The following is a 16,954-nucleotide window of genomic DNA, read 5'->3' as shown; positions in this document are numbered from 1 at the left end:
AGTGTCATTTGTTCACTTGTCCAAATTCATGGGGCTGCTCTGATTACGCTAGATCCTATCTACCGAGGCACTTCTAGCCCAGAACTCACCCAGCATACTTTTCATACACAGGACTTACTGTGTCTTTATTCTGCCATCGAAAGTCACTTGTCTGCATTCCCATTTCCTCAGAGATTTGCTTATCTGCTTTCTTGAAAATAACAAAGTTTATCAGATGAAATTGCATTTGTTGTTGCATCTAGAGGGAAGTACCGACTTAATGTGCAATCCATGAAGGTGACAAGTTTACAATTTCTTTTAGAATTTTGTATATTTGATGCCTTACTCTCCAGGTGCTCTAATATATAGTTTATAAAAGTATTTGATCATGAACTGCAATAAGAAATATATGTTTTGTCATAACCTAGATCACACACAAAAACACACGTAGACATAATTAGGAAATAATTCCACCAAATACTACTGACCTTTTCTATTTGCTGAGCATTCACCTATTCTCTTCTCTTATCCTAAAGAATGACTTCTGTTCCATTTTTTCTAGTGTCCTCAATTCTACATTAGTTTGTTCTATTTAAAAAAAAATTGTTGACTATGAAACTATTAAGTTGATGTTGCTATTCATTAACATGACACAATAATTTAAAAAAATACAGACTTAGAAAACCATATTATGGTTACCAAAGAGGAAAGGAAGAGTGAGAGATAAATTAGAAGTTTAGAATTAACAGATACACACTATTATGTATAGAAAAGATAAAAAACAAGAACCTACTATATAGAACAGGGAACTATGTTCACTATCTTGTAATAACCTATAATGGAAAAGAATCTGAAAAAGAATATGTGTGTGTATGTATGTATGTATATATATATATAACTTTTAAAATATGTATTATATATGTATAATTTTCTATAAACCCAAAACCAACATTGTAAACCAATATATTTCAATGATAAAACCCTCAAAAGGATTATTATACAGTGGAACTCAGTGGATTGCTGGAGAGCAGAATTTTAACTGACTGTGTATATGATTGTGTGCATACATGTGTATTTCTGTGTAGGGTGTTAGAAGACAAAGTTTGTCTGACTTCACCATGGGTAGAAGGGCGTTAACTCTGATGGGCTAGCATTATCTTGTATGTACTGATATTCAAGAGGTGACTAGGTGACTCAAGGATCAGACAAATTCAGCAAGACATAGTAGACTCATATTGGGTGAATAGGTAGATTACCACAGTGGGTCACTGAGGAGAAGACAATCTCCAGAGATCCAGGAAGGTAGCCAGCATTTGAGGACTTTATAAGCCAAAAGAGAAATTCTGGTAATTGGTAGGCAGGCAGGAGAGGTAAACTGTGGATTTAAATATAAGGTAAAAACTAGTTATTCACTGGATCCTAAGTTCACTGCAGGGCTTCAGGCAAGGTTCAGTCCATGCTACATTAGTGTATCTGTTGCTCCTTAAGTCTATTCCTACTTCAGATATGGTTGATCCAACCACATGTAAATGGGGCCAGATGATCATAGCTGCTAGCAAAACCTGTCTGAAGATGGAAATATTGGACAGACTGGTAGATGTTGGCAAGCAGAAAGAAGGGCCTCGGCCCCCTTTAAACTTATCTTTGGCATTTCTCTTTTTGTGCCTGTGAAGAGAGTGAGCTCTAAGTACCATATTAGAATTTGCACTTACTTCATAAGTTCTCTCTTTAAATATGTCAGGTTTATTATCTACTTAGTGTAGCACTTCATTCTTCACAGGTGTGCACAGCCCTTGTCAAATTATTAATAGCGATGTTCCAGAGTTCACTTTTAAAACACTTTTTATTTTGTATTGGAATATAGCTGACTAACAGTGTTGTGATAGTTTCAGGTGAAAAGCGAAGGAATTCAGCCATACATATACATGTATCCATTGTCTCCAAACTCCTGTCCCATCCAAACCCACATAACACTGAGCAGAGTTCATTTTTTAACAGGAAGAATTATGTTGACTTTTCTCCATAGTTTATTTAAGGCTTAAATATATATCTTTTTTAAACAATTCCTGATTGAATGACTTCATGTTTCTGATGTCTGGGAAAAATATAAGGTCAAGAGGGTTTGTGCTAGCCTTGTAAAGTTACAAGATTAAGTCCACAAAGAGAAAAATAAGCTTCTCTTTATGCCTAGGCTCTTTAATAAAATGAATCCGAAGTTTATATAGAAACTTGCACTTATTAGGGGCCTATATCAGTGAGCAGTACACAAATAACAGGATTTTAGAATGAAAAGAAAGCACAGACTAGTGTATCATTTTCTTTCCTGCTATTTAGTGGTACAATAGTAAAAAAAAAAAAAATACTTTGATGCACAGTGCATAAGTCTCAAAATATAAAAGTAAATAACTGATACAATATATAGAAAAATGACCTTTTCCAAGCCTAATTCAAACTTTCAACATCACGAGCTTAAGGGAATGGTGAATCCAAGATGTTTTTTTCCAAATGGAATAGAATTGTCGAGACTCATTTCTATCCTGGGTAGCAAGAAATTGTTAGGATTACTGTGACTAATAATGATGCTGTGAACTTCTAATTATCCTGGAAATGTAGGCAAGGATAGTATATATTGAAATCAATGATAAAATGAAAGGCTTATTCTAATCTTGGACTACAAATCTCCTTTCCTAGCAAACCTGTGCATAGAAAGTGTTAGTTTCTCAGTCATGTCCTACTCTTTGAGACTCCATGAACTGTAGCCCCCCAGGGTCCTCTGTCCATGGAAATCTCCAGGTAAGAATACTGGAGTAGGTAGCCATAAGTCAATAAAAAATAGCCACGTTACTCTCTTCTTTGAGTATCTCCCTTTTCAGTGATGCAGTTTACAAAACAAAGTAGTTAAAACATGATGAGAAGAGGCTGTGCCTTCCTGTGAGTTGGATAAAGCATGAATTATTTTTCATGCAAATTACAGTGAAGACACAGTTGGGCTTCAGGCAAACTTTAGGTTCTATTAACTTCATGAGGAATCCATATGCAGGTGGAATCTTGGCCAGCCATGTCAAGCTTCAGGAGCCCACATTTGCTGGTTCGCTAGATATGACACTTCTGGTGACCTGAGAGAGAGAAGCAACCATGGGAAGCTCAAGCAGTTAGCAAGGCACTCATCACATCAGCAGTGTTCACAAGGCATGTGTCATGGGAGTCATTTACGATTCTTGAATGTTTTCTCTATTGTTATAAATATATTCTAATATATATTTATATAAATTATGTATATTAATAGAGGTATTCTAATATAATATATTAAATATGTTCAATTTGTTATTATTAAATATTTAAAACATTAAATATTTTCAGAAATGCTTACCAATGAGGAGATGGTTATGAAAGTCTCATTCATTTTCATTTTCACTGGTGCAGAGGACTGGAAGCTTTGAACTTGATAGTAGCCAGAATCTAAAGGGAATTCCCAAAAGGGGAGCTTGAAAATGTTTGAGCAAAGGCAGCATCATTGGAACAACTGCATAACTTTCATACACAGCTTCTTTAAAGGGTAAAAGACCCATTTGGATACACAAGTTCTGACAGTGAATATTTGTACATGCACATACGCTGCCCTCTATAGTCATACCTTGTGACTTCATGTATATACATATGTATATATGTATATATATATTATAGGAATGGATGTTTTTTATCATATTTTTGAAATGGAATTGTTTAAAAATGCAGTTGATATAAATACATTTGCCCTTTTGATTTCTCCGTGAATTTTATTGCATTTCCAACCCCCCAAAGTGTAGAGAGTCATATTAAAATGATGGAAAATGTTTTTGGACACTGAGTAACAGGCAGATTTTCACAATTTTATGTTAATTAATCAAAATCATTTGTATGTTCAGTAATGCAAATGTGCTGATTAACTTTATGCTAAAATCATTAGGGTTTATAAATTATGAAAAAGGAGCAGTTGACATGTGAATTGAGAGTTTGATCAATCCAAGATATTGTAAAAGCAAATTGACACATGTGGTTCCCCAGAGCAAATGATGATTATTTTCCTCTTGTTAATGACAAGCATTTCCATCTAACAAAAATGTATGTGTGTGATCAGTCATTCAGACATGTTCAATCCTTTGCAGCCCTATGGACTGTAGCCTGCCAGGCTCCTCTGCCCCTAAAATTTCCCAGGCAAGAATACTGAAGTGGGTAGCTGTTCCCTTCTCCAGGGGATCTTCCTGATCCAGGGATCGAACCCAGGTCTCCTACATTGCAGGCAGGTTCTTTATCATCTGAACCACCATTATTTATTATCCCCCCCCCCCCCCCCAAAATGTGAATGTTCAATATAGTAAAACATAGAAAAGAAGGGAAGCACAATTTTGCAGACTAGAGATTGTCTTAGAAACACTGGACTGTCTTAGAATATACTGGATTGTCTTAGAATCACTCAGTTTTCCAGTTCAACTATTCTATTGGATGAGCTTTTTTACCTGCTAACAAACTGGCTCTTAGGAATATCTCCTTTATACATGAAAATGAAGTCGTTCAGTCATGTCCGACTCTTTGCGACCCCATGGACTGTAGCCTATCAGGCTCCTCCATCCATGGGATTTTACAGGCAAGAGTGCTGGAGTGGATTGCCATTTCCTTCTCCAGGAGATCTTCCCGACCCAGGAATCGAACCTGGGTCTTCTGCATTGCAGGCAGACGCTTTACCATCTGAGCCACCAGGAAAGCCAATTGATTGATTATACTATCCTTTATGCATAGTATAATCAAAGTCAAATATCATAGTCAAATAGCCAGGTTGCCAGGGGTCTCACTTTTCCTGCACAAAAGTGATAAACAAAACTCTTTCACACCAAGGTGTCAGTGATTAATGTTTTCTGCCTTTCAAGTTATTTACAGGAATGAAAAATGAAATAATGGTTGGATTCTAGGCATGGTGATATGAACGCATGAAGGGTTTTTCATCTGCCTTAAGTTCCCCTGTGACCTTTCTTCCAACCCTCCTTCATTTACCACAACATTTACTGATCAACTAATGCACATGGATAATTCCTGATGTTGGAAAGATAAATAAGATATGATTCTTTCTTTCAAGGACTCATAGTTGCATAGAGGAGTTAGTTATGCCAACCAGTTAATAAATTTTAAAAGGATCATAAGTGAGATGAATACAAAACAGAAAGAAAAAGGAGATCAATATTGTATGGTTGGAGAAAGGGTTTTGTGAAATACCCCACCCAAGTGAAGATATTTAAGTTGATTTCTCAGAAGGAAAAGGAAGCAGTTGGAGAAATAAACCTGGTATTTTGACTACAGCAGTAGTTCAGCAGGACTTGAAGACAGATTCTTGGGTAATGAGGCTAGAGTTCTCCTTGACTGGAAGGAAATTTTTGTGCCTTGATATGGTTTGGGAATTCCATTCTGGAGTCAGTAAGATACCACTGAGAATTGAAGATGATGAATGGCATGTTCCTATCACTCTGACAATAGTGTAGACTGAAGGTACGTCAGATGGGGGAAGCTGGCTTAACAGAGTTTTAACAGGCACACATTGAGTGGATGCTGTGATTCTGACACAGCTGGGTATACTTGAGAGCAAAGTAACTATAACACCCACCCATTCTAATTATAAATACCAATACCAATAACATTTATTTTCTTTTTACTTGACACTCATCTGGGTTGCTCATCATGTTGAAAGTTCAACTCAGGAACTCTGAGATGTTGTTACTATGTATATTTTATAGGTGAGGTAACTAAGGTTAAGGAATTAGGACTTGTACCCAGACAATGATTTCACTGTGATCCGTTGTGATGGGAGTAAAAGAGATATCCATAAAATTGGTCATGACCATAGTGAAAAGAGGGCTAGGCTGCAATTGCTATTGCAGTAAGAAGCAGGAGACAAAGTCTACTCTCTAGAGAATCTAATCTGTAATGAATGCAGTCTGGAAGCTATCGTGGTATGGCACCAAACGTGCTACTCTTCATCCTTTCCTAGATTATTCTCTTGCTTTCTGCACATCAGTGGATGAAGACAGCTTGTCAATATGCAGTCCGTGCCAGAGTGGACAACCATAGTGCAGCTGTGGTTTTCTCTAGCCATTTTCTCCTCTCGCTGCTATAAGTGGCTGGTGGACAGCTCCACTCTAGGACTTCAGATCTGTCTGTTTCTGTACATTCAGCAGCCAAATGCCTCATAGCTCTCTGCTGAGCATCCTCCCAAATGTAGTTTGAATCAAAATAATGAAATAAAATTTATCTTTCAGTGACTCATAACCATGGGACCCCTGGCAGGCTACTCAGCAATTAGAGTAGAAATACACAGTAGTAGGCAGAATTCCAAGATGGCCGTAAGATTCCACATCCTGGTGTACCTTCCCTGTATAATCCCTTTCCTTTGACTGTAAGTAAGATTTGATTTGTAACTATGGTAGTGATCTGTGGTCTATAAATTCTAAGTAGGATTTATCATTCTGATATGCCATAATTATGGGACTGTATATGGTGGAAATGATTTTGCAAACATAATTAAGGTTCCTAATCAGTTGTCTGAGTTCATCAAAAGTGGAAAATCTGGGTGATTTTGACTTAATCAAGTCACTCCTGAAAAGGGATCAGAGAGATCTGAAACATAGATGTTTTCCCACTGGCATTGAAGAAACAAACCACCATGTTGTATTGAGGGCAAAGAACTAAAAACAAGTTCTAGGAATTGGGAGTGATTCCCTATCCAACAGCTAATAAGAAAATAGGGACCTCAGTCATACAGCCACAAAAAAATTCATTCTGTGAACAACCAGTGTATGCTGAATCAGACCCAGTGCTTCAGAAGTGACTGTAGTCTGATGCTACTCTTTGGTTTAAGCCTGAGTGGAGGACTCAGCTAACCCATAACCAGACTCTTCATCCATGGAAACCGCTAAATATTAAATTTGTGTTTTCCTAAGTCCCTCAGCTTGTGATAATTTGCTATGTAGCAGTAGATGATAACTACAGTAATGCCAGAGTGCAGAGAGGTGACATCCTCGATTATCAAACCAGCAGGTTATACCAGACTAGCTGGTTCTCATGACCCTTCAAAAATGTTTTAAGCTGTTCATGGCTTCCATAGCTAAATTTAACATAGTATGCCCCCAAGTTTGTGTAAAAGTTTATCTTTTTAACTCTTTGAGGCCACTTTCTGTTATTGAACGAGTTACATTACCATTGTGCTGGTGATCATTTTTTCTTGCCAGTGTGGTCCTACTAAATGTAAGTCTTGTATGTGTGTTTCACATAAAATATAAGCTTAGTTATTACGCAAGATTTCATTCTAGCATGATGTAAGTATCATGGCTATTATAGTTGAAATATTCCTGTTGAAAAGTAGGGTTATTAAAAAGTGATTAAGTTAGAGTTGTTAGTAATTAAACGACAACATATGAGTAGCATGAAAAGTTGTCAAGGGGATTATTGTATATTACTTTTCATATTTTTTTAATTCTTTGGTGCAGTAAAATAAAAGAATAAACAATTTTTAAACTGCTATAGTAAGGGCTTCCCTGGTAGCTCAGACAGTAAAGCATCTGCCTGCAATGTGGGAGACCTGGGTTCAATCCCTGGGTCAGGAAGATCCCCTGCAGAAGGAAATAGCAACCCAGTCCAGCACTCTTGCCTGGAAAATTCCATGGATGGAGGCGCCTGGTAGGCTACAGTCCATGGGGTCGCAAAGAGTCGGACACGACTGAACTACTTCACTGGAGCACAGTAAGGAAGCACAGCATGTCAACTGTAATGAGGAATACTTAGTTGGAAGTAACAATACGTGTAATGAAACCTGGCTAAATATATATCTGTGACTAAGATTTCCATTAAACAGGACCAAAAATCTGTAGAAATTGCCCTGGGTTTAATGATCACATAAATAATCCTGTTTCAATTCTTTGAGTCTTATATAATTTCATAATAAATGAATTATGCAGCAGACGACTTTGTGCCTTTTGTTACTTTTACAGTATTGATTTAGATAAAGATTATCCCCAGCAGAGTAATGGGAAAAGGCTCCTTGTGACTGCTGTTTTGTTTTTTATTAGATCTCAAACTGAAATGTCTACTTTATCTAAATCAGCTTCACACTTCTGAACATTGGCATCCATCAGTTGCTGTTTACTTCACTTTGCTTGGTTATTGAGATGGCTGCATATCCATGTTGTCCCTCATTTAAGTGACTACATTTAGAGCTAAAAAGAGGATGCTATAGAGATAGATTCAAGATGGAGGCTAAGATATGTAGCAATGCAGAGAAGTGTCTCTATTGAAGTTTGCATGTGAAGCTTCTTAGTGAAGGAAGTTGTGATGGAGGCTGAGGATAAGTCACAAAAAATACTTGACAATATGATATGGAAACTTGTATCTAGTCACAAATGATTTCAAAATATCTTACTTCTAGTAGGGAAAAAAAGGCTTTCTAGAGAAGTTTGAGAAACTGATGGAGCCCCTATCTATTCTTAACCCTGTCAAGTTTATAAAATGTGTGACTCTCAGCTAGTTTTTAATAAGCTGGGGAAATGTCTCCCTGAAGGCTATGTTACTTACTGGATAAGATTGTTTGAGCAGATTAATGCAGTGTTTCTCATGGTGTGGTCCAGAGAAGTCCTGCATTAGAATCATGAAATGTTTGATTAAAAAAATGGAGATTCATGAGCTCTGTCTGAGACCTACTAAATCAGAATCTCTGGGGAGGACTGAGGATTCACTTTGAAGAAGATCTCAAGGTAATTCTGATGCACTCTAAATTTTGAGCACTGCCAGTTAATATATATGTATAACAGTTTTCTGTTCTCTCTTGCCAGTCCTGGATAATATTGCTACTATTTACAGTTCTTCCCATTTATCTTCAGTCCTGTAAGGATGCACTAAAATACAGCTTCCAAGGGTGTCTGAGTCACTGCCTATTGTTCCTCTGTTTAGCTACCTCCATCCACCGAGCAGACTGCCTTGGCTGTTTATCCCAAGGACACGGTTGCCTGGTGAAGCCCGGTGCAGTGTTGGTCTCTTGGGTTGTGCTGTGCTTAGTCTCTCGGTCGTGTCTAACTCTACAACCCCATGGACTGTAGCCCACAGGCACCTCTGTTTATGGGGATTCTCCAGAAGGAATACTGGCGTGGGTTGCCATGCCCTCCTTCAGGGGCTCTTCCCAGGCCAGGGATTGAACCAATGTTCAGTCTCCCACACTGCAGGTGGATTCTTTACCAAGTAAGCCGTCAGGGGGTCTCTTACTATCAGGACATTGTCTACTCATGGGATGTGAGTGTGATGCATAGGTCGGGCTAGGAGACTGGTGGGACAGTGGAATATGTCCTTGAAGATGAATTTCCTTGGCAGATGCAGGACTCTGACAATCCAGTTCAACCTGAGTCTGTGTAGTCTGATGCCACACTAACACCTCATCATACCTTTTCATTCTGTGGAATGTTCTAGAATGGAAAGTGACTAACATATTCTCAAAAACCAGTGCCCAGGAAAGTTACTTCAATGCTATTTACCTGTAGTTTTCTTTGCAACAGGGAGAGCTAGATTTCTGTTTTTTTTTTTTTTTAAAGAATGTCATTAAAAGTCATGTCATTATAAATGAATAAATTATTCCCATGTCACTTGTGGTGAAGATGATGGTAAATTTGTTGGGTGGGCGTGAGCAATGTATCCATTTTAGAATCCCAAATCAGTTGAAGATACCCTACTCTTTCTTATCCATGTGGTGACTGGGAATAATAACAGTATTTAACTAATTGAGTTATTTGAATTTATTGAGATAATTCATGTAAAGCAATGAGCACAGCACTTGATGTATAGCAATGGGCTCAATAGTTAATAACAGTAACAGGTACCAGTTATTGAGCATCTACTATGTGACAGTCTGTTTTGAGTGCTTTACAATGAATCATTTGAGGAAACTGCCCAAAGTCAGGAAGCTTTAATGTAGCAGAAGGGTGATTTGAATCCAAATATGTTCCTAACCTCTGTATTATCCTGCCACTTCCATAAGTGTGTTTATTTTTTCACATTATACCAAGACACATTTCTCATGTGATGCATTGCTGCCTAGTTATATTTCAATTTGTTTTTAAGGGCCAAATATCCTCCTTTGTTCACTCAATCATGGGATTCAGGCAAGATTCTTTTGGTATAAGTAATTATCAAAGAAGAGGGAGGAATTAGAAGCAGGCAACTGAGGCTCATTTTGTGTGTCACAATGGGAGATGGCCTGAAAATAAGGGAAGACACTTAATGGAGGTGTCAGTGAAACTGATTTAGCTGGCTTAGAGTATTTTCCAAGCTCTGGTCAAATTCTCTGGGAAGACTAGCCTCATTCTCTACCAATCATATAATGCAGACTGCCCTTGCTATGAAGGAAAGAAAGCCACTTACTTAATGTTTATATGGTATAAGCCCAATGCAATGAAGTTGATCTTGGTTGCATTCTCCTTCCTACCTCTGCCATCAAACCTAAGTGGGACTTTCCACTCTTACGGTACTTTCCTTAAAGACTATCACCAGATGCAGCTGCGCATCTAAAATACTGTCTGATCATGATCTCTGCAGTCAGACCTGGTTTTAAATCCTGGGTTGGCTATTTCCTGCTGTCATCTACTAAGCCCTCTGTTCCTCAATTTCACCTTGTACAATAAAAGTAATGGCATCTGCCTGATAGGGTTTACATGAGGATGCAGTGAAAGAATTCATAGAAAGTGCTTATCTGTCAAATACTGGTTATCCTAAAAATATTAGCCACTATCAGCTAAATTTCATTTTAATAGATTTAAAGCTTTGCAAAGACTGAAGAAAGGTTTTTATTACCCGTACCACCTTGCACAGTACCTGGACCATAAAGCTAACAAATGAATAAATGATGAATAATCGGAAATAGTTGAGATGAAGTTTAGTTTTTGACCAGGCTAACTAACTGAGACTCTAAGAGTAGGATCTGGAGAAAGTTCCTCCACTCCTCCCACCTCACCCCATTTAATATCATCCCCAACTTGGAATCAAAAATGCACAGATACACATAACTAGAATCCTTTTGTTCCCTGCCCCCTGCCTCAGTTCATCAAAGGGTAGCCTCATCTCTCATTTTGGAAGGAAACATTGTTTTCCTTCCAAAAGCCATATTGCTGAAAACGAAGCAGAATGGGTTTATTCCTGCCAGTAACTGGTGATTTTGAATAAACAGCACTTTAGGGATATGCCCTGAAGTGCAAGAGCAAGAGTGTCTCTGATTAAGTGTGCTCCTCTTTCTGGGGACAGGCCAAGGCAGCGGCAGCAGAGCCTGAGCGACTCCCTCAAGTTCTTTGTTGATGCTTCTTTTAAGCGGAAACCCAGACCTGCCTCTAATCCTCCTCATTAGCTTCTTAAAAGTACTTCATGTAAATCTTTGGTAAATAATAACAGCACCTCCTTTCTTTCACCACTACCTCATGCTCATCCTTCCTTTCCACCCACCCCCAGGGCAGGGGCACAGAACTTTCCTGCATCTAAAGTCACATCAAGCCAGAAAGGATAAACCATCTTTAAAAAGTCACAATGAAATGTTGGTTACTTTTCCCTGTGGAGTTTGTATGTTCATGAAGGAAAGCATGTATCAAGTGATTGGAGTATATTTGGCCACTGTCAGTGACAGCTGGCAGCCTGACTGGCCTCTGATGCTTTGGGACATCAGGCAATTTACTTACTCCTCCCAGGCCTCCACTTCTTCATCTGTATGGCGAGAATAAAAATCTTTATCTTCTTCAGAGTTGTTTGGAGGTTGGCATATTCATTGCGCTTAGTCCTGTGTTTGGTAAATTATGTGCTCCATGAGCCTAAGTATCATTCACAAATATTATTGTACCTAATCTCATAACACCCCCAAGAGAGGTATACTGGCTCCATTTTGAAGACCAGCAAACTGAGGTTTAGAAAGTTGAAGTCACTTGAATGGAGTAAAAGTTCTGGAGTCTGTGCCCAGGTCCCTTCTTTATACTGATTACTCTGCATGAGCGTGAGGTCTTTTTAGTCATGTCGAACTCTCTGCAACCATATGGACTCTAACCAGCTGGGCTCCTCTGTCCTTGGGATTCTCCAAGCAAGAAAACTGGAGTGGGCCTCCATGCCCTCCTCCTGGGGATCTTCCCAATCCAGGGATTGAACCCATGTCTCTTACATCTCTCGCATTGGCAGACGTGTGCTTTACCACTAGCACCACCTGATTACGCCAGTATTTCCCTTTTAAAAGAGAAGGCCAGGCTCTATTGGAAGAAAAGACATTGCATTCACGTTTTAATTTGAGTCCAAGCCATGACTCAAAGTTAAGAGTTATTGTCAAGGTCACTTCTCCCATTTAGACTTTGGTGTCCTTCCAACTGCAATCACAGGATGGGAGTGGAAGCCATACCAGGGTCTTCTCACCCTCCATACCAATAGTGTTCAGGTATTTTGGACAGAGATACCTTCTCTGATGCCTTCCTTGTATTGCTTTCCTTAGTCACATCATCAGGAAATGCAAATCTTACTGAGAAAAGATCACAGCCAAGACATTTGAATGTGCAGACTTATGGCTCCCCTTAAGGAGAGATACCAGGAACACCATGTGATAGCATTGAGAGGGAGCATGCAGAAACCTTGCAAGGATCCCTGGGTGGATTTCACTCTCTAGATAAAAGGGAGTGGGGCTTTGGAATTTCAGTGAGAGAGCAGGTGGCTTTTAGGGAAGGTGAGAGTGTTAGCTACAGTATTCATTCAAAAGTTAGTCATTGCCTCTTATGAGGGCTTCCCAGGTGGCTCTAGTGATAAAGAATCTGCCTGCCAATGCAGGAGATGTAAGAGACATGGCTTTGATTCCCAGGTTGGGAAGATCCCTGGAAGAGGGCATGGTAACCCACTCCAGTATTCTTGCCTGGAGACTCCCATGAACAGAAGAACCTGGCAGCCTACAGTCCATGAAGAATCAGACACAACTGAAGTGACTTAGCACACATGCATGCCTCGTATGTGCCAGGCACTATGTTAAGTTCAAGGGATATCCCAGTGAACAAGGTGGATAAAAATCTCTGCCTTCATCGATAGGAGGTTGTATTCTAACAGGAGGAGATACTCTATAAATAGTTAGACAGGTATACCGATCAAGTGGTGATGATGCTTTGGAGGAAAGAGCATTTGTTCAAGGAGTAGTGATTCCAGGGGATATTGTGGTTAACAAGGGCCTCTCTGTCTTGGGGCTTAAAAGCTAAGACCTAAAAAAAGTCGCTCATTCACACAGCATTCTGGGAATAAGCATTATTAGAGGGAACAGCAAGGGCAAAGGCCCGAGCTTATGAGCCAAACAGTCCGTGGTAAATATCTGCACTTTATTCTTCGCCTCTGGGGTCAGGGGTGGTGGTTTAGTCACTAAGTCTTGTCTGACTCTTTTGCAACCCCAAGGACTGTTGCCCTCCAGGCTCCTCTGCCCATGGGATTTCCCTGGCAAGAATACTGGAGTGGATTGCCATTTCTTCTTCAGGGGATCTTCCCAACCCAGGGATCCAATCGGCAACTCCTGCATTGCAGGCACACTCCTACATTGCAGGTGAATTCTTTACTGACTGAGCCACAAGAGAATCTTCCAAACATCTGCACTGGGAAGAACAATTCAGGTCCAAAGGAACCCATCACTGTAACACCAGACCTAGTGGACAGATCCTTATTCTAGCACTTTTCACTAGCATAGTACCTATACACAGTTCTCACTCCAGGAGCACCAATTTTATTTTATTTTCATAAAATTATATATATTTAAAATGTGCAATATGATATTTTGATATACATAGTGCAATGACTACTTCAGTCAAGCTAATTATTCTATATGTCTCCTTACATAGTAACCCTTTTTTGTCGTGATAGCACCAGAAATCTGTCTTAGCAAATTTCAATATACAATATAATATTAACTATAGTCATCATGCTATGCATTAAATATCTGAAATTTATTCATCCTACATAACTGCAACTTCATACGCTTTGACCAACTTCTGCCCTACCTCCCCACCCCTGGTAACTGCAATTAGCTTCTGCAAACTCAACTTTCTTAGATTCCACATTTAAGTGAGATCATGCAGCATTTGTCTTTTTGTGTCTAGCTCATTTTTCTTAACATAATGTCCTGTAGGTTCATCCATGTTGTCACAAATGTCAGGATTACCTTCTTTTTCAAGGCAGAATAATGTTGCCGTGTGTGTGTGTGTGTTGTGTGTGTGTGTGTTGTGTTGTGTGTGTGTGTGTGTTGTGTGTGTGTGTGTGTATCACAATTTCTTTATCCATTTATCCACTGACAGGCACTTAGGTTGTTTCCGTATCTTGGCTGTTGTGAGTAATGAACATGAAAGTGCGGGAAACTTTTCAAAGTGCTGAGTTCATTTACTTCAAAGAGAAACACTCCGTATATATTTCTAAATCAGGTGATAACTCTATTTTTAATTTTTTGAACAACCTTCATAATGTTTCCCCAATGATGGTACCAATTTACAGTGCAAAAAATTATCCTTTCTCCTTATCCTTGCTAATATTTATCTTTTATTTTTTGATAACAGTATATTAACAGGTATGAAGTAGTATCTCATTAAGGTTTTGACTTGCATTTCCCTCATGATTAATGATGTTGAGCACCTGTTCATAACCTGCTGGCCACTTGTAGGTCATGTGGGAAAAGTGTCTATTCAGGACCTATGCACGTTTTTTAATCAAGTTATTTGCCTTTTTCTGCTATTGAGTTGCATGAGTTCCTCATATATTTTGGATATTAACCCTTTATTAGATATTTTTTAAATTATATTTTTAAAAGGTGAAGATTTATAGCTCACAAGTCAACAGAGTGACATTTCCATCCAGAATTAGCTATATAGTTTGCAAATATTTTTTGCATCCTGTAAGTTGCCTTTTTATTTTTTTGACTTGAAATGGCAACCCACTCCAGTATTCTTGCCTGGAGAATCCCATGGACGGAGGAGGATGGAGGGCTACAGTCCAGGGGATCGCAAAGAGTCGTACATGACTGAGCGACTTCACTTTCACTTTCTTTTTTTACTACCCAGAAGCTTTTCAGATTGATGTAGTTACACTTATTTATTTTTGCTTTTATTGCCAAGATATCAATTTTAATTGCGAACGTAAAAAAGTAATCATTGAATTTTATTTATAGGGCAAATTGAAGGGCTCTACTGAGTTCCCTAGGGCAGAAAAACAAAGAAAAACCCCATCTGGAGACCACAGGTTATGTGTGTTTAAGTAAGTAATAAGAATCCTGTGAATGAGCAGGAAGGAAGCGCCATGGATTCGGTTAACTACTAGTTTGAAAACTTCTCCTGTTGCAAAGTTATGGGGATTAATGGATTAGTAAGAATGCCACAAAACAGTTTGGGAGAATCATTTTGGGTGTAACATTCATTTCTAGGCTGATAAGTACTTGTGCCACTGCTTGGCTTTCTAACTCATTTAGAACTGTGTGGAATAATGAGAAGAAATACTGGACTTTGGGTTGAACAAATCAGAGTTTGAATCTTGGTCCCATCACTCAACAGCAGCATGACCTTGAGCCTGTTATTTAAATTCTAGGAGGTGCAGTGTTCCTCTGTAAATTTCCTCTGATTATATCTGTTTTCACACTGACTAAGAGGGAAAAGCAGAACATATAAAGCGTCTGGTATGTGGTAATTACATAATTAGTAGTGACTATTGTTATCCAACAAGTACCTATACTGCACATCAATGAAGTATGATTTGCCCTCCATGGAGGCATGTTATCCTTAAAGATAACAAAGATGTGATTTATGCCTTCTGGAAACTAACCCTTAATTTGTGAAGATGTTCACCCAAGTGGCTATAATATAACGTACTGTAAGAGAGAGAGAGAGAGAAAGTACTACAAAAACACACAAAAAAGGGAGAGAGTTGTTTCAGTACTGCTTGGAGAAGTTTCATGGAAAAGTTTTATGAGCCTGACAGGCAGAGTTGGTGTGGAAAGGATTTTCAAAATACATGCATTTTTTTTTTTTTAAACAAAGCCTGTGTGATGGAGAAGCAGAGAATGAGTTTAGAGGAAGGAAGCTGAGCTGTCAGGTATAGTGAATGAACAGAAGGCCGATGAGGTACAATCCTCAAGCTGGTACCAGATCATGTAGAAACCAAGATGGTGCTCCAAGTATTGTAGACTTTATTCAGTAGGCAGATGGGGAGCCATGAAAGGTTTGGAGCTTCCCATGTAGCTCAGCAGTTAAAAACCTGCCTGCTAATGAAGGAGACATAATGAGATGTGAGTTCAATTCCTGAGTCCCGAAGATCCCCTAAGGAAGGGAATAGGCAACTGACTCAAGTATTCCTACTTGGAGAATCCAATGAACAGAGAAGTCTGACGGGCTACTGATCATGGGCTCTCAAAGAGTGAGGCCCAGCTGAAGTGACTTAGCACACACACATATGATAAGATGAGAGTTGTATCTCAGAGTAATTGCCCTGCCAGCTCTGCGTGGTATGCATAAGCATGGAGAGACGTGTGATAAAAACAAGAGCTAGTAGTGACTGAGCTCTTAATCTGTCCTAACAGTATTACTCATTAATTCCCTCAAGGTTTCCAACGGACTAAGTGCTATTACCATGCTCCCTTTTACAGATGAGGATATTAAAGCATGGAGATGTTAAGTAATTTACCCAAGATCACACAGCTAGTAAGTAGTCAGACCTGAATACAGAAAGTCAGGCTCTCGAACCTCTCCTCCAAATCATTTTGCTATATTTCTTCAAAAGCTACCCTGCCCTTCCTTTGCCTGATGTTTCCTCTTCCTTCTTGCTCCTAAGTTTGCTCATCTCTGAAACAGGAGACTTGAATTGTGTTTATGAGATGCTTTCTAACTCTTGCTGTTGTTGTTGTTGTTTTAATTCTGTATTTTAATGTGAGCTTGATCTATTTGGTCAG

At 38.9% G+C, this 16,954-nt stretch overlaps 1 protein-coding gene and 1 non-coding gene across 2 annotated transcripts in view; one reads left to right on the top strand and one right to left on the bottom strand.

Annotated features, from left to right (window-relative positions):
* KCNIP4 (potassium voltage-gated channel interacting protein 4) overlaps positions 1–16,954 on the top strand; it is a 1,310,185-nt gene that overhangs the window by 717,814 nt on the left and 575,417 nt on the right. The window lies entirely within an intron of this gene.
* On the bottom strand, positions 4,647–4,719 carry TRNAC-GCA. Its single transcript has one exon. It is a non-coding gene; the product is annotated as a tRNA-Cys (tRNA).

Source organism: Capra hircus, chromosome 6 (genome assembly GCF_001704415.2).
Source record: "Capra hircus breed San Clemente chromosome 6, ASM170441v1, whole genome shotgun sequence".
Taxonomy (NCBI): Eukaryota; Metazoa; Chordata; class Mammalia; order Artiodactyla; family Bovidae; genus Capra; species Capra hircus.
This window is presented reverse-complemented; position numbering and strand designations above follow the sequence as displayed.